Source organism: Callospermophilus lateralis, chromosome X (assembly GCF_048772815.1).
Source record: "Callospermophilus lateralis isolate mCalLat2 chromosome X, mCalLat2.hap1, whole genome shotgun sequence".
NCBI lineage: Eukaryota > Metazoa > Chordata > Mammalia > Rodentia > Sciuridae > Callospermophilus > Callospermophilus lateralis.
Window position 1 is genome coordinate 93,184,352 of NC_135325.1, and position 23,290 is coordinate 93,207,641.

Below are 23,290 nucleotides of genomic sequence, written 5' to 3' on the forward strand. Positions count from 1 at the left end.
TTAGCATATACTAGCTCTGGGTTCAATCTCCAGTACCAGAAGATAAAAATAAAAATGAAAATAAAGCAGATGGAAAACTGAAGTACCCTGGTGAAAAATCTAGAAATTTTGTGTAAGGATCCCAGAAACAACACCAAGCCTTGAGCCAATTATTGAAGGTAAGAAATCTCATTTTGGAGCCTATTGTAAATGCATATGGCAATGTATTGCATGTTCAATCCAACACCAACATATTGAAGTCAGTATTTTTGTGCTGACCAAAACCTGACCCAGTACAAAATTTCTTATAACAGAAATTTAATGTTTCTGAAAGCATGATTACCGTCTCATTTCTTTTTTTACCTTCTTGTACCTTTCATAAGTTCTTTCAGTTGGTTAATCATTAATTAATATTTAACAAGGCTTTTTCCCAGTGCCAAATCCTTCTCAGCTAGTCTAGCCTTTAGGCAATGTATGAACTCCCCCACCCTTCACTTAAGAAGCCCTGGCACTCACTACAGGTTAATTTCTCTAAGGAAATTCATAATAGCAGATCAAGTTAGGGCTTTTTTTACAAGAACATTCAATTTTTTAAACCTCTCAATTTAGCATTTTTCCTGGTGCATATAAAATGGAACTTAATTGAACCAATTTTAAGTTTTCACAAAACTTTCCAAGCACACATTTCCAGAACAAAAATGATTATGACTGGAACAGGAAAGTTTTGTGAAACAGGAAAGTGCTTAGACATTTTCTTCTACAGCTGTCCCACAAATCGCTCCCTTGACTCCACCCTACAGAATACCCCCAACTCTGGCCTTCCCTCTAGACCTTTCCAATTCCAAAGGATTGGAATGCAGATAAAGAGGAGTCAGTTATGACAAGGAGGCAACCTCATGAGCAGAGGAGAAGAAATGACACTCTGGGAAGAAGGAGCACTCTCCAAATTTTCTCTGGTGAAAGGAGACTCATGAGAATTGAACCCATGTGCAAATGAATGGAACCAAGTTGCTTCCACTGCCCGCTCCCACCTCCACCTCTCACTCCTTTCCACATGGACAAACCTTGCAGACAGAGGTGATTCTGGTCAACAATTTACTTGGCTGGAAGCCAAGGGCATGAGGGCTTTGCCCTCCCTATCCCGCTCCTTTAATTTCTTAAAGAAAGGGTTGTTGGTGGGGTTTCTCTGGGTGTTGTTAGCACCTGAACAGAGCAGATGAAACAAGCAATGTTTCTTGCCAAGCCGAGATTCTTTTCGCGATTCCGTGAGAAATTGCCTGTCCCCTCTCCCAGACCTAAATAGTTGACGTTCAAACTCTTGTTCCTGCATTCCCATCTTTTCATTTCTCCCACAAGATTTTTTTTGTTTTGTTTTTGTGATATTGAGAATTGCCTATCACTGAGTCACATTCCCACCCCTTTTAGTTTTTACAAATGAGTTATTCATTTTTTTATTTCAATGTATTTGTTTAGTTGGGTTTTCCCACAAGATTTTTTGAACATATACTTCAAGTCAGGCACTGTAGACTTCTAACTTCTTAGCCCAGGTAGGAAAGAAAGAAACCAGCGCCAGAGACCGGTCTCTGCTCCCTGCCGCAGAGTCACAGTTACCATCCCTACTGAGTGCCCAACCCAGTGCCTACTCTCTCAAAGCTCCACCCAGTTGATGTGACAGGTTCGTGGCCCAATCCCCTTCCTGGTTCCCAAGCGGACTGCTAGTACTACCCGAGCCAATAGCGGCGGCCGAAGGGCGGAGGGGGCTGGCAGAAGGGGAGGGAGCGCTGGCTTTAGAACAGCAGCCGCAAAGATTCCAAGGGGCAGAAGTTGTCTGAGTGTTGGTCGGAGGCAGTCGGGCCAGACCTGGGACTCTGCGACTTTACGTAAGTGCTTTGCAGGCACTGGCGGGCACTAGGGGAGCGGGTTTCCTGGGCGTGGGCTGGAGTGGGTCCTGGGGAGAGCATCTCCGGTAAACTCAGTAGAAACGTGCCTTGCACCGACTGACGGGGTTTGGGCAGAAGGGGGAAAGATCTGAGAAATTTCAGTCTCAGCCTTTGGGCGTCCAGGCGATCATTTGCAACCGGGATGGGTAGGAGTGACTGAGGATTCACCACCACCCGCCGCAGGCATTTCTTCACTATAGAAGATAGTGTTTTCTCTCTAGTTGCTCTTAAACTTGTTGCCCACCTCGGGCTGGAGTCCTTGACGCCAACCACTGCCCAGATTCCCTTCCGCCAGGCAGCTCCGAAGTGGAAACCGAGCGACTAACTTCCCTCCACTGTCCTTCTCCAGCTCCTGCCATTCCCCCCTCCCTTTCGCCCGGACTCAGGAAATCCCGGAGCCGGCAGCCCGCGACGCCTCCAGCCCCCGCTCGCCCGCCTCGGTGACCCGGCTGCTTTACACCGACCCCGAGGCTCTGAGCCCGGACGGGGGGCGGAGTGCGGTGGCCCGGGGAAGGAATCTGGCTCGCATTGCCTGCCTTCTGCTTGCTTCCCCTCCTTGCCATTACCCAGAGCGTCGCGATCGCACCGAGTCTCCCTATGAGTAAGCACTTTTTTTCTTTCAGTAGCAGAACATCTCTGGGCCAGTAGGGCAGTACCTTCCGAAGTTCTTCTCTCCTCGGACCCGGTGCCTCTAGTGTGCTCTCTTCCTAGCTGCTCTGCAGCGGAAAGCGCGCAGTCAGGGCTGCAGCTGCCCGGGACCTCTCCCGGCTCCCTTAGAGGGTGAGCCTAAGGGGTGGTGGAAGGGGGATGATGCTGCCCCTTCCTCCGCTCAGCTGCACTTGCTTGTGTTTACTTTTCTCCACCCGCTGTACTTAAGCGCTATACTGAGAGGCCGGGGACGCCGACCACCCCCGCCAGGGCTTTTCGCCAGTAGCAAAGTTGCCGTCGCCGCCCCGCTGCTCTAAGGTGCTGGTGTTCCTACTGCCCGCCAGGCTCCAGGCAGGAGCTGGTCCCAGCCCCAGAGGTGGAGTGGAGTTAATACCACCTGACACTTCCCGTTCGAGATGCTTCTTGCTTCTCACTTGAACTGCATTACATCCCCAGTGGTGCAGAAGGTCGAGCTTGAAATTAACAGACTTCGAGAGCCTCGTCATTTAGGATCAGACAGAAGCGATGCTCGGGATGTCCGGCATATTCAAGGCAGAAGCAGGGAGAATGGAGCATGGCTGGCCACTGTAAGTAGGAAACGTAGGTGAAATTAAAAACTACTGAAGAGTTAAGTTTTTCCTCCAGTTGGATGTCACAGTGTATTTGGGAATCTAAACTTGATCCCTGCGATGCACTTTACAGTGACTTCTAACTGTGGCCGCAATCCCACACATGCCAATTGGCATCACGTGCCCCAAGTCTCCGATGCCCCTAGGGTAATGGTCACATGACATCTTTTGACTTTAAAAGTGGAATGTAGTGACTGAGGCCCTTATTCCAGAAACTACGTCGACAAAAAGGGGGGAGGGGGACTCAAGGGAATTCTACATGGATTTGGATGCCAGAAACAGAAAGGGAATTTGGTGCTCCAATTTTATCCAAAGTAAAGACCCACTTTTAAAATAAAGACTTAAAATATATTTGTGCTGGGACATGACATAGCTCTATTTTCCCCCTACAATCTCATATGGCTTTTGTAAATTTTTAAAAAAAAATATTTTTTCTAATTATTTTCTAGGAAAGGTATCCTTTTACTTATATCCCATTTTGCACCTAAATGTTAAGTCATCTTTCTCAAGGTCAAACCCATAAGATAATGTTAAAAAATAAGGCTCTGTTCATATTCCTGACATGTCCTATATTTTAATTGAACCATTCTCTATATTGGACATTTACTTAAAGATGGTACTAAGCCCTTGACTAAAATTAATTATGCAGTTATTTATGATAGGGAGTTAATTGAATCAGAAATCATGCACAAAACCAGTCCACACTGAATTTGACAAATAAGAGTTGGTTGGGGTTTTGGTTGGCCACGGTTTGGTTAAAATAATGAGAGGACTTTAAACAACTTTCCCATATTGTCCTATACCCACCCATGTGGCCCAAGTTAAGTTTGCTGCTGGGAAAACGTGGCAATTTGCTATTTAGATTATATATTGCAGAGTATAGAAACAACCAGAGGAATCTTAGAGGTCAAGAGTTTGAAAGCTTTATTTAGTTGCAAAGAAGGGATCCAGTTGATACACATTCCATCTTAAAACTAGGGCAGAAGTCCTAAAAATGAAACAGACAATTTAAGAGCTTTTTGTCTTTGTAATTTTTTTTTGTCCCAAGCCCTTTTTGTTTACTGTTGCAACCTCTGAATGAATTGGCCACTCATTTTGTTGCTGTGCCTGGATTTCTGAGCTTGAAGCTACCTTAAAGCACGGAGTTCTGTTCCTCAGGCTAGCCTTGTGGCACAGATTAACTAGCAATGGATTTAAACTGCACCTGAACTACTAGAGTTAACTACACTGGTGGATAGACCCCCCCTAGTGGAAATGAGACGACAATATAATTTTAGATTGAGCTAATAAATGTTTAACCTTAAAATATAAAAAGTGGGATACTACTGTCCCACTAGGCTACAGTGGTAGGGAGATAAGATTTTTTTTTTTTTTTCTGGCACTGGGGATCAAACCTAGAGCCTCCTACTAGCAGTCTAGTGCTCTATCACTGAGCTACAATCCGAGTCCAAAGAATTATTTTTTAAATGTTATGAGATCCTATCCATATGGAAGCATTGGCAGGGTATAGTGAGGCATGCCTGTAATCCCACAATTGGGAGGCTGAGGCAGGAGGATCACAAGTTTAAGGCCATCCTCAGCAACTTAAGCTCTAAGCAATTTGGTAAGACTCTGTCTCAAAAAGGGCTGGGATGTAGCTCAGTGGTAAAATACTCTTGAGTTTGATGTCCTATACCAAAAAAGAAAAGAATCATCATTAGGCTTTAGTCCACAGCATTTCACTGCCTTGGGATTCCCATGCATTTAAAACCACCCTCAAGAGCTCATTGGTAGAGCATTTGTCTAGCAAACATTAGACCATGGTTTCCATTCCCAGCACAAACACACAAAACCACCCTCAATATTGTTGACTTCATGTTTTAGTGATACAATCAAATTGAGCCCAAATTTTAATAAAGTTAGAGGATAGTGAGCCTAATTCTTAATTTCTACTGTTAAACCTGGCCAGATATCAACCGCTTTCTTTACCTGGGGTAGGGAGCCAAATACATTCTGCTAGGTCATGATGATCAACATTGGAGTGCAAAGTCTCTAGTCTGATACTCTTCAGATTCAGTTGCTAAAAATGACTAGACTTATGGCTTTTGGGGTAGAAGGATTAATTATAACTACTGAGCAATATTTTGAGTGAGATTAAGTCTCTTCTACCAGTGGTTATACACACATTAGACTTGACCGTGACTATTTATACTGGCAGAATGTCAGTATCCAGGGTATTATCAGAAACCCAATGAAATTTTGCTCCTAGGCAAACAGTATGACTGTTACTGAAAAGAAAGGACAGCTTGACCATGGTGCTTGAGCACTAAAGTGATTCTGTTTGGTGAAGCTGACAGGGAAAAAGAAAAAAGTCCCCTTCTGTATTCTTTTAAGCATTATTTCAGCTTGGCTTTCTGCAAAATTTACTGATATAATATTCTTAGCACATATAATAAAGACATGGCTGCTTTTTTATTTGATCTGGCATAATGTAGGTGGAATGTACATGGCAAACCTTTTTTGTTGGTGGTGCAGATTCTAAAAGTATCTGGTATAAAATAAAATTTGAACATGAATATTATCCATACAGCGCAGTTTGGGTATCTGTTTTTGAAATCATTTGTGACTTATTCATATAACAGTTTTTCTTTTGGTACAAAGTTATGCAGAGGGGAAAAATTTGATCTGTGAAAATAATAAAACTTGGGTTAGAAGAAAATAGGTCATGTTTTGAGTCTATAATTATTCCAGAGAGTGATAAACCAATTTGTTCAATTTGTTGGAGGTTTCAAAAGCTTTTTGGATGCATTACAATGTTGGAAGCTTGTTTAGATACCAGTGGTCATGACTAACTGTTTTCAGTTAGTTATATATTGGTCTTGGGAGAAGTTGTCATCATACTTTAGTCAATTTATTTTAGTTATACAGGTGAGACAGTTTCAAATTATTCACCATAAATTTTTTTAAAATTTTAGTAGATGGACCAACACCTTTATTTTTATGTGGTGCTGAGAATCGAACCCAGTGCCTTACACATACCAGGCAAGCACTCTGCCACTGAGCTACAGCCCCAGCCCTCACAATAAATTTAGTAATATTGAATTTTGCTATATTTTTAGTAGTCAAAAAACGTAAGTATAAACCATTTTTAGGGACGAAGAAGAATTGCTGTTTTATGAAAATGCTAAGGGGCGGTATATTGGACTTGACCTCAGAGGAGCTAGATTCTATACATGACTCTGCCACTGACTCATAGTTTGGCCTTGAGAAAGATGACTAACATTGGGTATATACATGTGGCAGACACCAAGCATTTTCACATTTTTGAAGTGAGGAATGGCTCAAGGACTTTTTGGTTGGCTGGGGTTTTGTTTTATTTTGTTTTGGGCACTGGGGATTGAACCCAGCAACACTTTACCACTGAGCAACATCTCTAATCCTTTCTTTTAGTGCATTTTAGTTATACATAATATCAAGGTTCATTTTGACATAATTATACAAGCATGGAATTTAATTTGCTCTGATTCAGTCCCTAGCACTTACTCTTTTCCTCCTCTCCTCTTTCCCCCATTCCCTTTCCTCTATTCTACCAGTCTTCTACTTACCTATAATTTTATTTTTAATTAGTGCATTATGGATATACATAAAGATGAAATTCACTGTGGTATATTCATATGTGTACATATGATAGTTTGGTCAGTTTCATTCCACCATTCTGGTTCCCCATCCCTCCTCCCTTCCTCACAATCCCTTTCCTCTACTCCCTTGGTCTCCAATTTTCATGGGATTCCCCTATGTCCCTACCCCGCTTATTTAGGTCTAGCTTCTGCATATGAGAGAAAATATTCAACCCTTGACTTTCTGGATCTGGCTCATTTCACTTAGCATTATTTTCTCCAGGTCCATTCTTTTACCAGCAAATGACATGATTCATTCACCTTTATAACTGAGTAAAACTCCATTGTGTATATACATCACATTTTCTTTACCATTCATCTGTTGGCGGGCATCTGAGATGGTGCCATAACTTGGCTATTATGAATTGCACTGCTATAAACATTGATATGCTTTCATAATGATGCTGATTTTAGATATTTTGGATATACTGAATAGTGGGATTCCTGGGTTATATGGTGGTTCCATCCCTAGTTTTTGGAGGAATCTCCATACTGCTTTCCAGAGTGGTTGTACTAATTTGCAGTCCCACCAACAAAGTATGAGTGTATTATTTTCCCCCACATACTCACCAGCATTTGTTATTATTTGTATTGTATTATTCTGACTGGAGTGAGATGAAATCTCAGTGTGGTTTTGATTTATATTTCCCTGATTGCTGAAGATGTTGAACTTTTTAAATAATATATGTGTTGGTCATTTGTGTTTCTTCTTAGGAGAAGCATTTGTTTAGTTTTTTGGCCCATTTTGTCCTTTCAGGTTTTTTATTTTGACACAAGGCCTCACTAAGTTGCTAAGGGTGTTACAAAGTTAGTGACGGTGGCCTCTGAAATGTGTTCAATAAAGAGGTAGTGTTGTTTATTGAAAAAGGCATTGGATATGGAATCCAGGGTCGTTTAGTCCTCTGCAGTCTGGACACATAGGTCATCTTCAGTAAATCACTGACGTTCTCTGTGGTCATATCTGGATTGTGCTTTATTTTTAAGCCATCTGTTTCTAATCTATGCATTTCACAGGAATGCTGAAAGGATAAGTGAGCTATGTGAAGCCTTGGCTCTTTAGCAGACAGGTGCTATATAAATTCAAAGTACTGTAGTAGTATATCATAGCATCTCTAACACTTGAACAAGTTTTCAGAGAGGCTGAGGTAGAGCACTTACCTAGCAGGCATGAGACCCTGAGTTTCATTCCCAGCATTGGACGAAAAAAGTCGTGCCATGTTTTTTCACTTTGTAAATGTTCTTCAGCCATCCAGTTCTATAAGCAAAGGCAAAATAAAGTAAGACGTAACATAATGAAAACTAAGAAGTAGTTGATGGCAAGAGAATCAAATTCTACATGTAATACTTTTTACATTTCTTCCCTCACCTTTTAAAGCCATTAACTCAGTAATTTTTTTCCCTTATTAATTAACTACTAAGCAGATTTACTCTTCATTGGTAATCATTACAGAGTCTATTGACTTATCATACTTCATTCTTAGTTTTATAATTACCCATATTGTGTAAAAATGCTTACGAAAAATCAAGTGTTTCTCTTCATAATTGCATTCTAAAAAAGGACAAGGTGAAGGTATGGGAAAATCACAAAAGGAAGAGATAATCTCTAATGATAAGTCATGAATAACATGGGAAATGTGAGAAGTTAATGTAGCTTTTCTTTTTAAAAATAAACATGTTGAACTGGATAAATTCTGAGGTAATTTTCAACCTCCATCCTCAAAACTGTTAACTTGGAATTAATTTCCAGTATTTATTTTCATCTTGTCAATTATACAGTGGTTCTATAACTCTAATTCTTTGCATTATTTTACTTTACATTTTGTTAATTTAAATTCCACTTGATAATATTTGTTGAAACATCGGTCAAGTGATTTTGAGTAAAGTGGAATAAGCCAAAAGCCCTGATTTAAATGACTTTGGAAAATATCAGATATCATATAACTAGTTCTAAAGAGTGGGTTTATTATACTATTACCATTTTCTTTTGTAAAGTCTGATCTCTTATTTCTCTCATCTCTGGTTTAAAAGATGTAATAGAAAAAAATTTAAATATTTTAACCCATTCACTGAAAATAGAACTTTAATTCTCAAACTATGATGCAGGTACATGAATATGTATGCATATGTATATAGATATATAAAGTTATACTATTATATAATATGTAAAAATAAAATTAAAATTTTTCCTCTATAAAATAGAATGTTAGAGCAGTATGATAGATTTGAATATTCATTATTGTGTTGTAAATCATATGTTCTAATTACATAGTACTTAGATTGACATTTCTGCTATTGATACTTGCATAATTCACTGTCTTTCATAGATGAGCATAATTTTTAGTGCTGGAGATGGAACCCAGAGCATCATGCATATTAAATACATGTTCTATCACTAAGCTACACCCTCAGCCAACACAAGTATAATTTTTAAGCTTTTATGCTGTATTTCTTAACTTGCTTGTGTTCCCATTTTTGCCACTTATTCTTCTTTTTGATATTTTTAGGCTGGTATTTCAGGTCAGGGAAAATTACTATTGTAGACTGAAAAGTGTTTGCCCACAGGTTAAATTGATATGAAATTGTTACCAGGACACATCTTATTGCTCTAATCAATATGTATAAATTGGTCAATCTACTAGGAAATAATGTTAAGTAGTATTTAAGATATTTTTAATCACTTTGAATTTAAAAAATACATGATCATTATAAAAATTAGAGGAAAACAAAAGAGTTTATAAAGAAGAAAATAATGATACTACCTGCTCATAATCTTATGTATTTATTTCACATGGACTGAGGGACATATTTTTTTAAATTGGAGGTTGGGGATATAGCTCAGTGGTAAAGCACTTGCTTAGCATGTGTGAGGCCTTGGATTCCACCTCTACCACAAGAAAGAAAAGAGAATAATACACAAACTATATATACAATATGATTTCTTTCTTCTTTTTTTCAGGCTAAGGATTGAATCTAGGGGCCTCTCCCATGCTAGGCAAGCACTCTACCACTGAGTTACAGCACCAGCCCATGTTCTTTTAATTTATTACATTGATAATATGTTTTTGAGTAATTAAACTTTTTTTTTGTCCCAAGGATTGAACCCAGGGGCACTTAACCACTGACCTACATCCCCCAACCCTTTTTATATTTAGAGACAGAGTCTCCCCACGTTGCTTAGGGCCTTGCTAAGTTGCTGAGGCTGACTGAAATTGCAATCCTCCTGCCTCAGCCTCCTGAGCAGCTGGGATTACAGGCATGTGTCACTGTGCCCAGCTAGTAATTAAACATTTTAAAAGATATTTAACAGTCACTGTATAGTATGCTCTATAATGGATATTTCATAATTTTTATTTCACTAATTTGGGGTTGTTGGATATGTAAGTTGTTACCAGAGTTTATTAATAATGTTTCTCTGAATATCCTTGGGCAAAAATAATTTTGCAGCTTTATTTCTTAGAAGATAAATTGCCAAGACTGTTTTAAAGATGAATGCCTTTGATAGTCTAGAAATTTAAACATTGACTTAAAAAAAAAAAGATTGCCTTGGGCTGGGGGTATAGCTCAGTGGGAGGGCCCTTGCCTAACTAACATTCAAGGCTCTAGCTTTGACCCTTGATTTCAAGTAGTGGCACTGGAAAACCAAAAACAAAACAACCCTATAGGCTATTCTTTCTATAGTGTATCATCTCATATATGACTCTAAACTGGAACTGGTTTGGGTAAAGTATATGTCTTGGAAATATTTTGGTTTCCTATGATTTAGTTAACAGGTGCACAGCAGGATGAAGTAGAAGCCTGCGGGAGTGTACAATCATAGGAAGTTCTGTTTTTTGAAAAGGAACTATTAATGGGGGAGGGGACAGATTTGTTTTAAGTAGCCTTTATATTTCAGGTTGCTATAAAACTCAGTTCAAGTATACAAAGGTTATTTGTGCCCATAAACATTCAGTATCCTAAAGACTTTATCCTGGAATTGATTAGGTGACTGTTGATAGGTCCTTTTATCTCAGGCTATTGATCTCTTTTTGCAGTGAGAGTTTTGGATACTAGGGATTGAACCCACGGGCACTCTACCACTCAGTTATATCCCAGCCCCTTCTCTTTTTTATTTGGAGACAGAATCTTGTCATCTTGCTGAGGCTGGCCTCAAACTTGCTATTCTCCTGCCTCAGCCTCCCAAGTCTCTGGGTTTAGAGGCCTGTATCACTATGCCTACACTATTGATTTCTTAAATTACTTTGATGTCACTAAGTAAGCTCTGAGCTAAACTCAATAACTTTTATATTTCATTTAGGTTGCTTAAATAATATAAAAAACAGGTCTGATAGTGGTAAAAATTCTGATAATGCCACTTTGTGACTGATTTCAGTACCTATGGTGACTCTCTACCTTACAAACGTGTGACTTAACAAACCTTTTGTATATTTGAATGGCTTGTACACTGCATGCCTAAACTTATCCTATACTGCTTCATAGATCCTTCCTCAGTGTTTTTCTCCTTCTTCCAGTTTACCAGCCTTACTAAGGACCCTGTTGGTCTGGGAATTCAATGATGATCCAGAAGTAACATTAAAGTTTGCCTGGCTCAACAACTCATCCCCTTCCCCTTCCCCTCCCCCGCTCTCGGATCATGTATGTGCTGTTTCATAGAATTATTTTAGCATAAAATATGAGTTTCAATGGCTTTGGTATCTGGGAGATTTCTTAACTCCCCTACATCAATTTCCCCGTCTAAAATATGGGAATAATATCACTTGCTTTTCACTGTTCTTAGAATTTAATGGTCCCATTTACAGGCTTGTTAATATTGTCTTAGATGATCCTACAGATAATTCTACCTCTTCATTTTATTTTGGTACTTGGGATTAAATCCAGGGGTGCTTTGCCACTGAGCTAAATCCCAGTCCATTTTAAATCTTATTTCATTTTTATTTTGAGACAATGTCTTGCTAACTTGCTGAGGCTGTCCTTAAATTCGGATCCTCCTGCCTCAGCCTCCTGAGTCCTGTGCACTGCTGCACTCAGCCCTCTTTATTTTCCTCTAACTCAATTTAAACATTGACTTAAAATTGTTGTACAGAGTGCTGTTGGCTTTTTTTTTTTTTCTGATTCGTGGATAATACCAAGTAACCTAACTATCACCATTAAAAATAAAGAAAATAGTTTATTTCTATTTTATTTAATGGCATTGTGAAACTATTGCTTTCCATTGTTTTCATTGTAAATATAGAGGATTTTGGCAATGTTCTGGGATAAAAGAGCTTCTTTGCTTAGCTCAGAAACCTGTTTATCATTTAAGTCATCCTTTTGTGAGGATATGCCATCCAACAGTCTAAAGAACTTTACTCTCCTTCAAAGGAAAATTGGAAACATGACTCTTAATAAGTTACAGACACCATTATAAACTCTTTGCCACTAATAAATATAGCTTAAATAAAGATGAAATAAAATAGGTAATGTTGATTCCCGATTTTTGAGGGGAAAGGGGAAAGCTTCAAATTTTTTAGTGTTGCTACAATAATAGAAAGAATAGAAATATGATGTTTATAAAGTATACTTTTAGAGAAAAAATAGGAGAAAAAAGAAAAATAGAAAGAAAAAAGAAAATAGTGAAAACTTAAAATGCTGGGGAAGTAGAGGGTTATAAATTACATCAATATTATCGGGCTGGGGCTGTAGCTCATTGGTGGAGCACCCATCTCACACGTGTGAGGCACTGGGTTCAATCCTCAGCACCATATAAAATAAAGACATTGTGTCCAACTACAACTAAAAAAATTTTAAAAAATAAATAAATTACATCAATATTATTTCTGAGATGTGGCTCAGCGGTAGAGTGCTCACCTAGCATGTGTGAGGCCCTGGGTTTGAGCTTCGGCACCACATAAAAATAAATAAATAAAATAAAGATATTGTGTCCAACTACAAATAAAAAAATAAACATTTTTTTTAAAAAGGGTGAATCCAAAACATTAATCTTAAACTTGATTCCCATTATTCCCTCTGGTGGAGGTTTTCAAAAGCAAAACCAGGAAATTATGACAGATACTGGCATATTCAACAAATATTTTAAGCAGTTTGTGCATCTCCAGTTTAGAGCTAAAGATGAATCATTTTTGCAAGTGGTTAAGAATAGTTAAAATTTTATATTTCATCTTATAATAATTTAAAAAACAAATAGTCAAGTTATCATTAAATATAGATAACAAAAAATTGTTGACAGATTTACATATTCAAAAACACAAGCCAACCCATGCATTTTGGTATCTTATCCTAAATCAAACCATTACAGCTTTTGTTGACCCTCAGAAAAAAGCAAGATAGAAGATATTTATAGATGCTAGCAGAAGGGGAAAAACTTCCCTAACTAGAGATTTGCATAAGGATGAAAGGAAGATTGATATGTCAGATTAAGTACCTTAAAATATGTAAGAATTATATAGAAGAAAGCCTGTAGGCCATTGATAGAGTAAACGTAGGGAAACTTTAAAAAGTGCCCCAGATTCTTAAGTACATATTGAGATAGTACTAAGTACACATGGAGTAATAGTTAACTGAAGTGGTAACATGAATAAAATCTTAGTCTGTGAATGGTTTCATCATCTATTCAACTAACAAAAGTTGAATGAAGACTGTTAGATGCTACAAATAGATAACATACTCCTGCAATGTAGTAGAAGAGAAAGACAGAAAAGTAATATTGGTTTTCATGAAACCTAAAAATATTCTTATGCATAGAAAATGAATCTAAATGTAGCTTTTTTATGTGGTGGTGGGGGGGAGTACTGGGGATTGAACCCAGGGCCTCAGCAACTGAAGCACTTAACCACTGAGCTATATCCCCAGCCCCCTTTTTTCTTAACATAAAATAATTTCTAAATTTAAACCTTGTGTGAACAAAGACATTCAATTATAACCCAATATAATCAAATCTAAACTAAGAACAAATCACATTTAAACATTGTTATTTCTTTGCAATAATTATTGCATCTAAAAAAGAGCCCACTATGAGTTAATTTTACTTAAATAGAACATTGCTCAACCTATAAATGAAGGTCAGCAGACACCAGTGTCTTGGAATAAAATAGCCCTTTGGCAAGAAAATGAGCCACACCCCATTTAGTTTTTACAAAAATAAAATTCTTTCCAGCTTTACTAAATTGTAGATGTTGCGCACAGCATGTACTTCTGTAGTAGTTTGTTCTGCAGCTGTGGAAATATCCATGTATGCAGAAGCCCTAAAAAAAATATCTATTTGCCGTTACTTATGCAAGCAGTGCTCAGACTTTTTGTTGTACAGAGTGCTGTTGGCTTTTTTTTTTTTTTTCTGATTCGTGGATAATACCAAGTAACCACAGTTATAGCTTATGCCTTCGTTTTCTGCCTTGAACTTCATGGTTGTCACAGACATTAAATAGGACAAACAAACCTGGAATTTCAAACCTGATGTTTGTTTCATCTGGTAGGAGGGCATCAAAACAATGTACTGTCAACTGTATATGGTTTTCTTCAAGGGCATTAAAAAATTCCTGTTATGGGGCTGGGGATGTAGCTCAGTTGGTAGAGTGCTTTCCTTGCATAAACAAGGCCCTGGGTTCGATCCCCAGTACCACCAAAAAAAAAAAAAAATCCTGTCATGTACCATGGGAAAGAACTGTATTTCTAGAGAATCAAAGAAATAAACCCTGAGGAAAAGCTCCATTTTCCTAGCTCCTTCACAGGGGTCTGGCATACAGTAGGTCTTCCTATCCACAAGGGATTAGTTCCAGGAACCCCATCTGTAATATCAAAATCCATGGATGCTCAAGTCCCTTATTAAAAATCACATAGTATTTCCACATAAGCTGCATATATCCTCCCATGCAGGTTTTTGTTGTTGTTTGTTGAGAGGTGCCTTTTGCAGAGGCGGTACAGGGAATCCAATCCAGGGACTCCTGAATGCTAATCATGTGTTCTACCTCTGAGCTACATCTCCAGCATTCCCATATACTTCCATATCTCTAGATTACTTAATACCTAGGGCAATGTATATGCTACATAAATATTTGTTATACTGTCTCTTTAGGGAATAATGGATAGAAAAAATTATGCATTCAGTACACACAATTTTTTCTGAATATTTTCTGTCTGCTGTTGGTTGAACCCATGAATATGGAGTCTGCAGGCTGTCTATATAAATACTTGAAAGAGCGAGAAATAGATGCCCATGAATTGTCCTTGCTGATAAAGATTAAATTGGAGTTCTGGGTGTGTAGCTCAGTAGTAAAGCATGTGTTTAGCATGCAGGGTTCCATTCCTAACACCAAAAAGAAAAGAAAAAAAAAACCTAATCAGTGAGTCAGTGACTTATGGATCGCATTGAATAAAATATATAAAAGTCAAACCTGTGGGAAGACTAACCAAATGGCTTTCTTGGTTTTCTTTACCTTTTAGCTGTTTTAAATGAATGGTTATGAGTTCATGGTATGGCTAGCACTTTCACCGTAAGAACTACTTAATTTTGGAGTCAAAGAGGAAATTGGGACATTAATATTTTCATGTTTTTAGCAGCTTTATTGAGATCATACTATGTACTTAAAGTATACAATTTGATAGATTTTAGTATATTCCAAGATATGTACAAACACACCACAATCAATTCTCAAGTTTTTTTTTTTCTTTTTCTTTTTGTGGTGCTGGGGATTGAACCCAGGGTTTTGTGCATGTGAGGCAAACACTCTACCAACTGAGCTATATCTCCAGCTCAATTCTTAAGTTAGTTTTTATCAGTTCAGAAAGAAATTTCACACTCTTTAATTATCATCACCTTCTCCAGCTCCCCAACCTTAAGCAACCACTAACTAATCTATTTTCTATCTCCATAAATTTCCCTATTCTGAACTTTCCCCCTTCTTTTTGCAGTATTGGGGGTTTGATCAGAGACACTCTACCACTGAGCTCCATCCCCAGCCCTATATATATATATATATATATATATATATATATATATATATATATATATATATATATATATAAATAAATTAATTTTGAGACAGACTAAGTTGCCCAGGCTGGTCTCCAACTTATGATCGTCCTGCCTCAGCCTCCCAAGTGACTGGAATTACAGTCATGTGCCACTGCATCCAGCCCCTGTTCTGCATTTTTATATTAATGAAATCATGGCATGTGATCTTTCATGTCTTTCTTATTTCCCTCAACATAATGGTTTCAAGTTCACTCACATTGTAACAGGTATTAGTATTTCATTATTTTATGGCTGAACAATATTCTGTTGTGTATATATGTACTATATTTTGCTTATCTATTAGCTTATGAATATTTACATTCTTTTGGTTTTGGTTATTATGAATAATGGAAAGTGTCAGTATTAAATGTTTAATTACACATGAGCTAATTTACAGATGAGCTAATGAGTTAGAGGTGATAGTGACAAAGTAACATTTCATTTATTACTACTCTGCTATTAATGTAAATCTTTGCTTTGATTAATATTATACTACTGATTTTTCCATCTAAGTTTGGATATTTTTTCTTTCTTCCTGAAGCTTACTGGCTTATTGGCATAGACTTGTTTCCAATAACTTTTCACTAGTAGTGTTTTTTTTTCTTTACTTGAATAGAGTGAAGTCTATAAAAGTTATAGAATCATCTTTTCTTTTGGTATAAGGGATGGGGCACTGTACCACTGAGCTACATCCCTAGCCCTTTCTTTAAGGCAGGTTCTCACTAAGTTACATTGCTAAGACTGGCCTCAAACTTGCGATTCTCCTGCCTCAGCCTCCTGAGTTGCTGGGCTTATAGGTGTGAGCCACCATTCCAGGCTCTAGAACCATTTTTTCTAAAATTTATTATATCATAGATGTTTACAAAATTTTGTTAAACATATTCTTGGTTTTTTGTTTGTTTGTTTTTGGTTTTTTTGTGTGTGTGATGCTGAACATCAAACACTCAGGGCCTTGGATGTGCTAGGCAAATGCTCTACCACTGAGCCACATCTCTAGCCCTTATCACATTTTTTGAACACTGAAGGGCAAAGGTAATCAGGTTAAGGCCTACAAAACTAATAAATAAATGCTTGGAAACATGATGATTACAGTCAACCTAAAGAATTATTGGGCTAGGTACCTGTATTCCCAGTTACCAGAGAGGATAAGGCAGGAGAATCTTAAATTCAAAGTCAGCCTGAGCAACTTAGTAAGACCTTATCTCAAAATAAAACAAAAAGGGTTGGGGATGTAGCTCAGGGGTAGAGTGCTTGCCTAGCATGCATGAGGCCCTAGGTCCCAATCCCTAATACTGAAAAAAAATAGTTTGAGAGAATCTTTACCTTTTGACTTCTTGGGAGTAAATATGAAAATGAAGGATTATCAAAGGATGATAAAATATTCATAATAACCAAAACTAGTATACAGACATTGATACAGCTAAGGTAAAGAACATTTCCTCAACCTCTGTTTCAGATGAGAGCTTATCTTTGTGTACCCTTGACCTCAGATCCACCTATGTGGCATCAAGTTAAAAAGCTAATGACCCCTAGAATTCTTCTCTGCTGTGATGTTCATTCCTGGATCTAGACTCCTTACTCATATGGGCAGTGAGAACCTTGAGGTTCTTGAGGAAATGGTAGATTTCCCCTAAGACAGGAGGGCTAGAGGTTAAGTATAAAGGTACCATTTCTTAGAGACCCATTTAGAACTTCCTACATAATTATATTAATATGCCTTTGTTAATTAGCAACAATGTGCCTGGCATACTGATAAATAAAACAATGTCCCCTCATCTTATGTGCTCAGAATCAATCCAGCCACTGATTTTACAGACAAGGCAACTGAAATCTGATTATAACTTGCCCAAGCATACAGTACCCGAGGACTTTTGGTGAAGGACTGGGTTGTCTCCATCATTGGAAAGCCAGATTTTAGTGATGGACCTAATAAATCTCTCTTCTCACTGTATATTTAAACAACACATCAAGGGTACAACTTTGTATATTAGCAGCGCCTCTTCCTCCCTGAATCAGTTTATACTAACTGATATTTTCTTTTAGACATTAACAAAATGACAGATGCTATGTCATTAAAATTGCCATGAACTCTCTGAAACTCAACATCACCTATAACTAAAGCAGCTGGGGTCTGACAGCTCTCTTCCCTAGCTAATGGAAACACATTAGCAATAGCTGTAGAGTGGTGAGCTATTTTTCTGGGTCATATTTTCAATCCAGAGTACTTGTGTGCTAACAAAACTGTAGTCCTAACCACCAGTCTTAAAGCATTTTCTATATTGTAATACATCCAAAATATTTTTAAAAACTCCAATTTCAACATATTGACTATTCCTAGTAGGGTGTATCATTCTTGATTTCTTCTAAACTAGATTTTCCCATGCACATAGACTTGGTCTTTTCTCTCTATATTAGTCTTCATCAAGAAAAAATCCATTTCATTCAGTTATACATTCACTCATTCAAATATTTGCCAAGCACCTTATATATGCCAGGTAGTATTCTAGGCATTGGGGATTAGATCTGTGAATGAAACAAATAAAACTCACTACCCTTACATTCTCCAGGGAGGACATAGAAAAACAAATCATGACACAGTATCTTAGATGCCAACACAGAGAACATTAAAGCAGGATTAACAAAACAGGGAGTGAGAAGAATGGCATTACCATCTTGAATAATGTGGTCACATAAGGCTTTACTGAGAAGAATTTTAGGCAAGATATGAAGGAAATCAAGGAATGGCCCACCTTACTATGTGGGGAGAAGTGTCACTTGAATAAGTAAAAAATAATTCTAATAACAGATACCTAAATCATCATGTATTGGTGGGATTTAGCCCTGAAATTCTTCTTTATGTAAGTTCTTTTTTATTTTGGCATTGAACAGGAAAAATATTTTACACAGATCAAATACTTGACTATAGAGTCATGATTAACTATATGTCCTAAGACAATTATGTCATAGTAGTTAGTGTTAATAATGTTTTGAAAATATTAATGGAAATACAGTTTGAAAAGGGAGTGAGATTACTGCAAGTAGATTTTCTTCCCTTTTCCCTATTGATTTAGTTTTACTATGTCCTGTATTTAATTGTGAATTTCATTTTTTATTAAACTTATGAGATAGTTATAGATTTATACATAATTGTAAGAAATGGCACAGAGTGATCTTGTGTACTCTTACCCTTTTTTCCCCAATGGTAACCTCTTGCCGAAACATAGTACAATATCAAAACTAGGATACATATATTGATACAGCTAAGATACAGAACATTCCCTCACCACTAGAATCTCTTTTGTTGTCCATTTATAACAACACAAACTTTCCTCTACCCTCAACCCTATTCCTGACAATTGGAAGCCACTAACCTACCTGTTCTCCATTTTTACAATGTCATGTTCATATTATATAATGTAACCTTTGGGGATGGCTTTTTTCACTGAGCATAATCCTCTGAAAACTCATCCAACTTGTGTTTATTTAACTGTTCACCCATTAAAAGACATCTGGGCCAGGGGCTGGGGTTGTGGCTCAGTGGTAGAGGGCTTGCTTAGCATGTGTGAGGCACTGGGTTCAATCCTCAGCACCACATAAATAAATAAAATAAAGGTATTGTCCATCTACAACTAAAAAAAAAAAACAAAAAAAAAACTTCTTAAAAAAAACATCTGGGCCGGGGCTATAGCACTTACCTGGCATGTATGAGGCCCTGGGTTTAATCCCTTAGCACCCCCTCCAAAAAAAAGGTGTCTGGGCCATTTCCATTTTCATTGTTTGTTTTTATTTGTTTTGGTGCTGATAACAGAACCTAAAGCCTGTGCATGCTAACATCCACTCTACCACTGAACTATATTCCAGCCCAGTTCTAATTTTTTAACTATCACAAAAAATTGCTGTAAATGTTGTGTAGCTATTTTTGTATAAATGTAAATTTTTGTTTCTCTGGGATTAATGCCTAAAGAGCACAATTGCTGGGTTGTATGGGAGTTGCACATTAGTTTTATAAGAAACTGACAAAATGTTTTTCCCAGAGTGACTATACCATTTTGTGCTTCCACCAGCAATGTATGAGTGATCCAGTTTTTCTATATTCTTGCCAGCATTTGGTGGTGTCACTATTTAGCTATTCTGACAGGTGTGTAGTGATAATCTCATTGAGTTTCATTTTTCATTTCTCTAATGGCTAATGATGTTGAACATCTTTTCATGTGCTTATTTCCCATCTCTATATCTTCTTCAGTGAAATGTCTGTTCATGTTGTTCATGTCTTTTGCCTATTTTCTAATTGGATTTTTTTTTTTTGCACTATTGGGAATTGAACCATTGAACCCAGGGGACCCTACCACTGAACTACACTCCCAACCTCTTTATAATTTTTAAAATATTTGAGATGGGAGTCTTGCTAAGTTGCCCAGGCTGACCTTGGACTTGTGATCATCCTGTCTCAGCTCCCCCAGTAGCTGAGATTACAGGAGTATACCATCATACCTGGGCAATTGCTTTTTGTTTTTTTGTTTTTAACTGGGTTTTGAACCCAGGAGCACTTTATCACATCTACCCAGTCCTTTTTTTACTTTTTATTTTGAAACATGGTCTCGCTTAGTTGCTGAGGGCCTCACTGAGTTCCTAAGGCTGGACTCAAACTTGGAATCCTTATGTCTCAGCCTCCTGAATTGCTAGGATCACAGGCATGTGCCTGGCCTATGTTTTTTTTATGTTGAATTTTGAGAAATCTTTATATATTCCAGATAGCAGTCCTTGATCAAATGTGTGGTATAAAATATCCTAGTCTGGATAATCAAGGTCTTTGATAGAACAAAAGTATCTTGATAAGCCCAATTTAACAATATTTCCTTTCATAGGTTGTCTTTTTTTAATGTCATGTCTAAGAACTTTTCACCAAATCTTGCTCCTGAAGAATTTCTTCTTTTTTCCCCTCTTATGGTATTTAGGCCTATGATCCATTTTGAGTTAATTTTTGTAAAGTAAAAGATTTAGGTCAAAGTCTTTCTTGTTTTTTTATTTTGACCTGTGGTTGTCCAGCTGCTCTAGCACCATTCTTCCACTAATGGGCTTTTCTTTTTAATATGTTTTTAGTTGTAGATGGACACAATACCTTTATTTTATTTATTTATTTTTTTATGTGGTGCTAAGGATCGAACCCAGTGCCTCATACTTGCAACGCAAGTGCTCTACCACTGAGCCATAACCCCAGCCCCCACTAATGGGCTTCTTATTCCCTCTACAAAATCAGTTGAAAATGGAATTAGGGGTATAGCTCAGTAGTAGAGCATATGTTTAATATGTACAAAACTTTGAATTCAATAACCAACCCAAAAAGAACAGAAAAGAAAAAGATAAAAATCCACAAACCAAGCAGAAAGAAAGGGAAAAAGAAGTTGAACATATTTGTATAGATTTATTTCTAAGTTCTCTGTTCTACTGTTCCATGTGTCTGTTGCTCACCAATGTCACACTGGATTCCTATAGTTGCACCAGGTAGAGTCATTCCACCCACCTTATTTTTCAGTATGTTTTTGCTATTCTTAGGCTTGTTCCTGTCCACATACATTTTTAGAAAAAGCTTGTCAATAGCTATAAAAAAACTGTTCTGGGATCTTGAGAGGAATTGCACTAATGAATTTGATTTTTGAAATTGCATATGTAATGTTAATAAAGTTAAAAAATGGTAATTCCATTAGGGAAGACAATTTAGTCTCTAGTCTAATACTGGGTCTTATTTTCTATAAGACTTATTTTTATAATTTGAACTGATACATGAAAACCTAATATTGTATATGGTACCATGTGATGTCTTGATACATGTGTACATTGTGTAATGTTCAAATCAGGATAAACATGTCTTCAACATTGATCATTTCTTAATTATAAAAGCATTTAAAAATAAATTTTTAAAATTTTGAAGTCACTGAATGGTTAATTGACAGTGTTTCTTTAGATATAACTTGAATGTCATTTTTAATTGCCAAAATTGAAGTTTTTCAGAGGAATAACACATCTTTGATATAAAGGTCAAGTTCTAAAATCTCAGTTTTTATTTATTTATTAGTTATTGGTACTGAGGATTGAACCTACAGTTACTTTCCCACTGAACTACATTGTAGCCCATTTTAGTTTCTATTTTGTGATAGAGTCTCACTAAATTGCTGAGACTGGTCAGGAACTTGAGATCCTCCTGCCTCAGTCTCTTTAGCTGCTAAGATTATAGGCAGCCGTGCCTGGCTCCTCCAAAATTTTTTTAAATTATACCATAGATCAGGAGCCAGGCAAGGTTCTGTATGACTATAATTCCAGCAACCTGGAAGGCTGAGACAAGAAGGATGGCAAGTTCAAGGCCAACCTCAGTAACTTAGCAAGACTCTGTCTCAAAAAGTTTTTAAAACTTGGAGGTTTGGGTCTGGGGATGTGGCTCAAGCAGTAAGGCGCTCACCTGGCATATGCGGTACGCTGGGTTCGATCCTCAGCACCACATAAAAATAAAATAAAGATGTTGTGTCCACCGAAAACTGAAAAATAAATATTAAAAAATTCCCTCTCTTTAAAAAAATGGTGTTTTACTTCTGTAATTTTTAACGACCACCCATTAAACTTCTAAGACTTTTTAATAAGACTCCTAAACCTATTATTCTGCCTAAGGAAAGTCTGGTTTATACCTTCTGTTGTCTCAAACTCATTTGCCAAAAGAATAAAATGGAATATGCTATTAAAGCATTGGGATTTGGGGTATTGGAGTTTGGGATGTACTTGCTATATATTAATATAAATCAAAAGTTTTAAAATGAAAACACTTGTGTATTCCCATGCTTTGATTATTGATTCTGTAAAATGAAATCTTAAAAATTACCAAAAGCATCTGATAAATCCCTTGACTTAAAAGAACACTTGGAAATTTACTGTTGTGTTAAAAGAGGTGGAGGGGGGCTGTCAAACTGATTATAGCTGAAGAAGAACTGAAGAGAAAATGTCACCTTGTTGGTTTGGGGTGAGGGAAAACTAAATGACATCATGCTTTCATTTCTGTCCTGCTTTCTCAAGATAAAGCTTTTTCACTGTTTTTTCCACCTAATGATTCAGAGTAGGAGGCATAAAACAAAACCTTCTGGTTCTTTTCCTATCCTGTTTATGTTCTAAATTGACTTTTATTGCTTTAATAAAATATATCAGTGTTGACCTATAACATTATGAATGTGGGATTAAGTGGTTAGACTTAAGAGAGCAGGAATAGGAAAATCACAGTCCAGATGTACTTCCCTAAGTACAGTTAGCAGAATTGCTTCTCCATAATGAAAACTTCCCTAAGTTACAGCCCATGGCTCTTGATATTATCATAGTATTATCATTATAGTGATGTTTTCCAACACTAGCAACCTCCTAACTCTCTTTAGGTAATAGCTACAGCTCTAGTTAAAC

General features: G+C 37.3%; 1 protein-coding gene across 1 annotated transcript in view; it reads left to right on the forward strand.

Annotated features, from left to right (window-relative positions):
* Positions 1 to 1,741: 1,741 nt before the first annotated feature.
* Positions 1,742 to 23,290, forward strand: part of Pls3 (plastin 3) — an 86,450-nt gene continuing 64,901 nt past the window's right edge. Inside the window, exon 1 of the mRNA XM_077106769.1 lies at positions 1,742 to 1,859. The gene's annotated coding sequence lies outside the window, so the exon portion shown is untranslated. The remainder of the gene's footprint in view (positions 1,860 to 23,290) is intronic.